This window comes from Capricornis sumatraensis, chromosome 23, assembly GCF_032405125.1.
Source record: "Capricornis sumatraensis isolate serow.1 chromosome 23, serow.2, whole genome shotgun sequence".
Lineage (NCBI taxonomy): Eukaryota > Metazoa > Chordata > Mammalia > Artiodactyla > Bovidae > Capricornis > Capricornis sumatraensis.
Window position 1 is genome coordinate 13,403,806 of NC_091091.1, and position 7,387 is coordinate 13,411,192.

Here is a 7,387-nt window from a genome sequence, read left to right on the forward strand (position 1 = left end):
AGCAGCAGCAGCAGCAGCACTATGTGTCAGGCATTTTTTAGAGCTAGAGATATACCAATGCTTTCAAGAGTCAAACTCTCCTGCCCTTGGGGAGTTTTCAGTTTTACTGAGTTTTTTTAAGGAAAACCGCAGGCAACATAGTATGCTGCTTCTGCCACAAAACCGAGGGCAGCCTTTGTATATATAAATGTATAAAGCTGTGAAAGATGAAGGGTGTGGGGTGAGGAATTAGGGAACCTGGCTTTTAATCCGGGCTCTGCCCTGGGATTAGTTGAGCAAATCCCCTCAACTCCTCGAGTTACCAAAGGAGAGCTTTGAACAGAATGATTTCTGAGCCTCTAAAGTTTTATTGAGATCTCAAAATCACTGAATTAATAGATAGAAATAAACAGCCCTCATGACAGCAGCACCACTCACGGACCACGGAGTGGATTCTCCAAAGCCTCTAACACAGGTGCTGTGCTGTGCTCAGTCGTGCAGTCATGTCCAACTCTTGTGACCCCATAGACTGTAACCTGCCAGGCTCCTGTCTCCATGGGATTCTCCAGGCAAGAATACTGGAGTGGGTTGCCATTTCCTTATCCAGGGGATTTTCCCAACCTGGGAATTGAACCCAGGTCTCCTGCATTGCAGGCAGATTCTTCTTCTTCTTCTTCTTTTTTTTTTAACTGAAGAATAACTGCTTTACAGAATTTTGTTGTTTTCTATCAAACCTCAACATGAATCAGCCATAGATATACATATATCACCTCCTTTTTGAACTCCCTCCCATCTCCCTCCCCAGCCCACTCATCTAGGTTGATACAGAGCCCCTCTTTGAGTTTCTTGAGCCCCACAGCAAATTCCCATTGACTAGTTTACATACAGTAATGTAAGTTTCCATGTTACTCTTTCCATACATCTCACCCTCTCCTCCCCTCTCCCCATGTCCATAAATCTATTCTCTATGTCTGTTTCTCCATTGCTGCCCTGTAAATAAATTCTTCAGTACCATTCTTCTAGATTCTGTATATATGTGCTAGAATACGATATTTATCTTTCTGACTCATTTCACTCTGTATAATAGGTTCTAGGTTCAGCCACCTCATCAGAACTGACTCAAATGTGTTCCTTTTTATGGCTGAGTAATTTTCCATTGTATATATGTACCACAACTTCTTTATCCATTCATCTGTCAATGGACATCTAGGGTGCTTCCACGTTCTAGCTGTTGTAAATAGTGCTGCAATGAACAATGGGATACATGTGTCTTTTTCAAGTTTGGTTTCCTCAGGGTATGTGCCTAAGAGTGAGAATGCTGGGTCATATGGCAGTTTTATTCCTAGTTTTTAAGGAATCTCCATACCGTCTTCCATAGTGGCTATATCAATTTACATTCCCACCATCAGTGCAAGAGCATTCCCTTTTCTCCACACCTTCTCCAGCGTTTACTGTGTAGATTTTTTGATGATGGTGATTCTGACAAGTGTGAGGTGATATCCCATTGTGGTTTTGATTTGTATTTCTCTGATAATGAGTGATGTTGAGTATCTTTTCATATGTTTGTTAGCCATCTGCACGTCTTCTTTGGAGAAATGTCTGTTTAGTTCTTTTTCCCACTTTTTGATTGGGTTGTTTGTTTTTTTGGCATTGAGTTGTATGAGCTGCTTGCATATTTTGGAAATTAATCCTTTGTCAGTTGTTTCATTTGCCATTATTTTCTCACATTCTGAGGGTTCTTTTCACCTTGCTTATAGTTTCCTTTGCTGTGCATAATCTTTTAAGTTTAATCGGGTCCCACTTGCTTACTTTTGTTTTTATTTCCTTTACTCTAGGAGGTGGGTCATAGAGGATTTTGCTTTGATTTATGTCATTGAGTGTTCTGCCTATGTTTTCCTCTAAGAGTTTTATAGTTTTTGGTCTTACATTTAAGTCTTTAATCCATTTTCAGTTTATCTTTGTGTATGGTGTTAGGAAGTGTTTTAATTTCATTCTTTCACATGTAGCTGTCCAGTTTTCCTAGCACCATTTATTGAAGAGACTGTCCTTACCCCACTGTGTATTCTTGCTTCCTTTGTCAAAAATAAGGTACCTGTAGGTGCATGGGTTAATTTCTGGGCTTTCTATCTTGTTCCATTGGTCTATATTTCTGTTTTTGTGCCAGTACCATACTGTCTTGATGACTGTAGCTTTGTAGTATAATCTGAAGTTGGGAAGGTTGATGCCTCCAGCTCCATTCTTCTTTCTCAAGACTGCTTTGGCTATTCGGGGTATTTCCATAAGAATTGTGAAATTCATTTTGCTTAAATTTCATTCAGTTTCAATTGTGAAATTTTTTGTTCTAGTTCTATGAAAAATGCCATTGGTAATTTGATAGGGATCGCATTGAATCTGTAGATTGCATTTGGTAGAATAGTCATTTTCACAATATTGATTCTTCGTACCCACAATCATGGAATATCTCTCCATCTGTTTATGCCATCTTTCATTTCTTTCATCAGTGTCTTATAATTTTCTGTGTATAGTTCTTTTGTCTCCTTGGGTAAGTTTATTCCTAGATATTTAATTCTTTTTATTTCAGTGGTGAATGGGATTGATTCTTTAATTTCTCTTTCTGATTTTTCATTGTTAGTATATAGAAATACAAGTGATTTCTGTGTATTGATTTTGTATCCTGCAAGTTTGCTAAATTTGCTGACTAGCTCTAGTAATTTTCTGATACTGTCTTTAGGGTTTTCTATGTACAGTATCACATCATCTGCAAACAGTGAGAGCTTTACTTCTTCTTTTCCAATCTGGATTCCTTTTATTTCTTTTTCTTCTCTGATTGCTGTAGCTAGGCCTTCCAGAACTATATTGAATAATAGTGGTGAAAGTGGATACCCTTGTCTTATTCCTGATCCTAGGGAGAATGCTTTCAGTTTTTCACCACTGAGAATAATGTTTGCTGTAGGCTTATCATATATGGCCTCCACTATGTTGAGGTTGGTTCTTTCTATGCCCATTTTCTGAAGAGTTTGAATCATAAATGGGTACTGAATTTTGTCAAAGGCTTTTTCTGCACCTATTGAGATTATCATATGGTTTTTATCATTCAATCTGTTAATATGGTGTATCACATTGATTTTCATATATTGAAGAATCCTTGCATTCCTGGAATAAACTCAACTTGATCATGGGGTATGAGCTTTGTAATGTGTTGCTGAATTCTGTTAGCTAAAATTATGTTGAGGATTTTTTCATCTATGTTCATCAGTGATATTGGCCTGTAGTTTTCTTTTTCGTGTGTTGTCTTTGTCTGGTTTTGGTATCAGGGTGATGGGGGCCTCATAGAATGAATTTGGAAGTATTCTTTCCTCTGCAATTTTTTGAAAGAGTTTTAGAAGGATAGACATTAGCTCTTCTCTAAATGTCTGATAGAATTCTCCTGTGAACCCATCTGGTCCTGAGCTTTTGATTTGGGGGAGATTTTTGATCACAGCTTCAATTTCAGTGCTTGTAATTGGGTTGTTCATAATTCCTCTTTCTTCCTGGTTCAGTTGCAGGCAGATTCTTTACTGACTGTACAACAAGGGAGGCCCATAAAGTAAAAGTCGCTCAGTCGTGTCTGAAGGACTATACAAATTGTGACCCGATGGACTATAGAAATTCTCCAGGCCAGAATACTGAAGTAGGTAGCCTTTCCCTTCTCCAGGGGATCTTCCTGACCCTTGGTCTCCTGCATTGCAGGCAGATTCTTTACTGTCTCAGCCACTCTATCTACCTCTAGATATGTAAGGCAGAGCCTTTAACAATCAGCATTGTAAGATGGTGATAAGGATGGGTGGACTACCTATTGCCACGCAGAGGAGAATGGGTGTGTGGGAGAATCAGCTATTGTGAACGTACAATGTTTGCCCTTTCTGGGCCTAAACTTCCTGAAAAGCTAAACTGACTTCATGAGATGAAATTGTACTGAATGGATGGTGGGATGATGAAGAGTTTGCACTGAAATGGTTTTTGAAAAAGAAGTCTGATTGTCATAGTAACACTCTGAAAAGATTTTGATGCAACTTTAGAATTACTTCACATCCAATTACATAGGATATTCACTTGGGGTGAGAGATAAGTGCTTCTGTCACTGCAAACATAGAAAGAAAATCCATTTAACCTTTTTAGCCAATTTATTAAAGGAGAGGAGAAGTATTTTTAAAATGCGATTTCTGATTTCAAGTAAGGAGTGTTGGAAGAAAATTTTTCTTGGTGTGGTTTGGAGTTTCCTATTAAAGGAGAAAATGCTGCAAGACATGTTAAGTTTGGGTTCTTTAGGAAGAAGAGAACTTGAGGATCAAGAAAAACGCCAGGCAGTCATTGAATTCATTCTCTGACCATCAGGAAGGGCCAGGTTCAAGCAGGTAGGATCCTTCTACTTTAAAGACTGAGGCCTCCCTTTGTAAACATCCCAGTGCTTAAACTCTCATTTTACCATAGTTTTTTTTTATAATTTACCTAAATCTTGGCAGTTCAGTCTGTTTTTTCACTCTAGTTTCAGAAAAGATCATCACCACCAAAAACGTTGATTGAGCACTTTTTACAATGAGTTTTGTTAGATGAAGAGGAGAAAAAGATAAAAGGTAAGGTTTTTGCCCCTAAAATCTTACAAGAGCAATCCCCTCTTTCACTCAAAACCCTTCTCATAAATAGGTATTGTTAATCTCTTCAGAACATCGAATTTTGGAGCATACTAAGGGTTTCAGTACCTCTAGCCCAGTTCCCTAATTAAATACAATGGAGCAAGTGACACTAGAAGAGATTAAATGGTTCAACCCAAGTCACGCAGAACTGGGATTCAATCCAGATCTCCCTGCTTCCACACCAGTACTCCATCTCTAGCTTAAAAGTATCTTGGTTATTTTTCTTCACAAAGATACCCTGGCTGACATTTAGTGCTGTATTCCCTTCAGAGTAAATGCCCACACATGTATCATTTCATATGTTGTGTCCTCCTGTACAGTGCTTATGGAACAACAGACTGGTTCCAAATAGGAACAGGAGTACATCAAGGCTGTATATTGTCACCCTGCTTATTTAACTTCTATGCAGAGTACATCCTGAGAAACGCTTGGCTGGAAGAAGCGCAAGCTGGAATCAAGATTGCTGGGAGAAATATCAATAACCTCAGATATGCAGATGACACCACCCTTACGGCAGAAAGTGAAGAAGAACTAAAAAGCCTTTTGATGAAAGTGAAAGAGGAGAGTGAAAAAGTTGGCCTGAAGCTCAACATTCAGAAAATGAAGATCATGGCATCTGGTCCCATCACTTGACGGGAAATAGATGGGGAAACAGTGGAAACAGTGTCAGACTTTATTTTTGGGGCTCCAAAATCACTGTAGATGGTGATTGCAGCCATGAAATTAAAAGACGCTTACTCCTTGGAAGGAAAGTTATGACCAATCTAGATAGCATATTGAAAAGCAGAGACATTACTTTGCTGACTAAGGTCTGTCTAGTCAAGGCTATGGTTTTTCCAGTAGTCATGTATGGATGTGAGAGTTGGACTGTGAAGCAAGGTGAGCACCGAAGAATTGATGCTTTTGAACTGTGGTGTTGGAGAAGACTCTTGAGAGTCCCTTGGACTGCAAGGAGATCCAACCAGTCCATTCTAAAGGAGATCAACCTTGGGATTTCTTTGGAAGGACTAATGCTAAAGCTGAAACTCCAGTACTTTGGCCACCTCATGCGAAGAGTTGACTCATTGGAAAAGACTCTGATCCTGGGAGGGATTGGGGGCAGGAGGAGAAGGGGATGACAGAGGATGAGATGGCTGGATGGCATCACCAACTCGATAGACATGAGTTTGGGTGAACTCCGGGAGTTGGTGATGGACAGGGAGGCCTGGGGTGCTGTGATTCATGAGGTCTCAAAGAGTCGGACATGACTGAGTGACTGAACTGTACTGAAAAGAAATCTAAATTTGGGCTGTATTTTAGACATGATATTTGATTTAATGTCAAATTAATCAAATTTCTTGTGTGTAATACTGACTTTGAAATAATGTGGGAGAATGTCTTTATTCTTAGGAGATACATTCTGAATTATTTAGGGGTGAGGTGTCATTATGCCTGCTTTCAAATGGTTCAGCTAAAAAAACAGTGTGTGTGTTTGTGTGTTGAGAGAGAAAAGTGGGAAGAAAAAGAAAGAGCATAGCTTTAAAAGGTCAGCAGTTGAATCTATGTGAAGAGTATACAGGTACTCATTGTAGTATTTCCATGTTTCTGTCCCTTTAAAATTTTTAAAACAAATAAATAAATCCTCTTAGTAAAATAGGAACTTTAGGACATAAACTCCATGAAGCAAGGGATGTGTCTGTCTGTTTCTCTCACTGGGGTACCAAAAGCCCTTAGAGCAGCCCCTGGCACATAGTAGGCATTCAGTAAACAATGTTTAATGAAAAACAAACAGGAAAGATGGCCTCAGCTTGGGCTCAGAGGGCTGGATGGAGGCCAGGGGGCAGGCTGGCTGCCCAGCGGTGCCCTGCCTGTCAGCACAGTTTTGAGCTCCCTGGGGAGGCTCCAGCACCAGCCTGGTGCTGCCAGCTGGGCAGAAGGTTGGGGGAAAGAAAAGTCACTCAGCCAGAATGGCTTTCCCATGACCTGCTTTCCCAACATTTGTGCCGATCCAACTGGAAACAGCAAGGAAGGGGGCATTTCTGATGAGAGCATTAGGATGTCGGCCCCCGTCGACACACGGGAGTTCAGAGTCTCCCCATGGACTCAAGAGAAAACCTGGACCGCAAACTCCAACAGACCCATACAATGCAAAAAATCAAAAGTCTTACAGCAAGGCCACAGCTGGCTGCTTCCCTTCTTTTTATCTCCCGTAATGCCACCAAAACAATGCATCGCTTTTCAAAGATGAGTTCCCTAAGATTCTATCAGTTAGTGACTTACTACTTCATTTCCAAACTCTAGGATCAAGGAAACATATATATTAAGAAATGATACAATATGAATTTTATTTTGTTTTTTTTCTGTCTTTTTCTTTTTTTTTTTAATTTTTATTTTTACTTTATTTTACTTTACAATACTGTATTGGTTTTGCCATACAGTGACATGAATCTGCCACGGGTGTACATGAGTTCCCAATCCTGAACCCCCCTCCTACCTCCCTGGAAGCAATTGGAGGAGTTGGTGGTGAGGCTCTCGGGTGTGTGACACAATTGCTCAGTGAAAGGCCCGCCAGTAAACGTGTCTCTATCCTCCTCTTTCTTTTTCTTTTTCCTTCTTTCTTCTATCCTCTTTCTTTTGCTGTCTTTCTTTCTTTCTTCCCTTCCTTCCTATCTTTTTCTCTCTCAAAAAAAAAAAAAAATCACCTGAAGCTCAAGGCTGACCCAGCCACCACGCCTGCCCCCCACCTCCCATGAGCA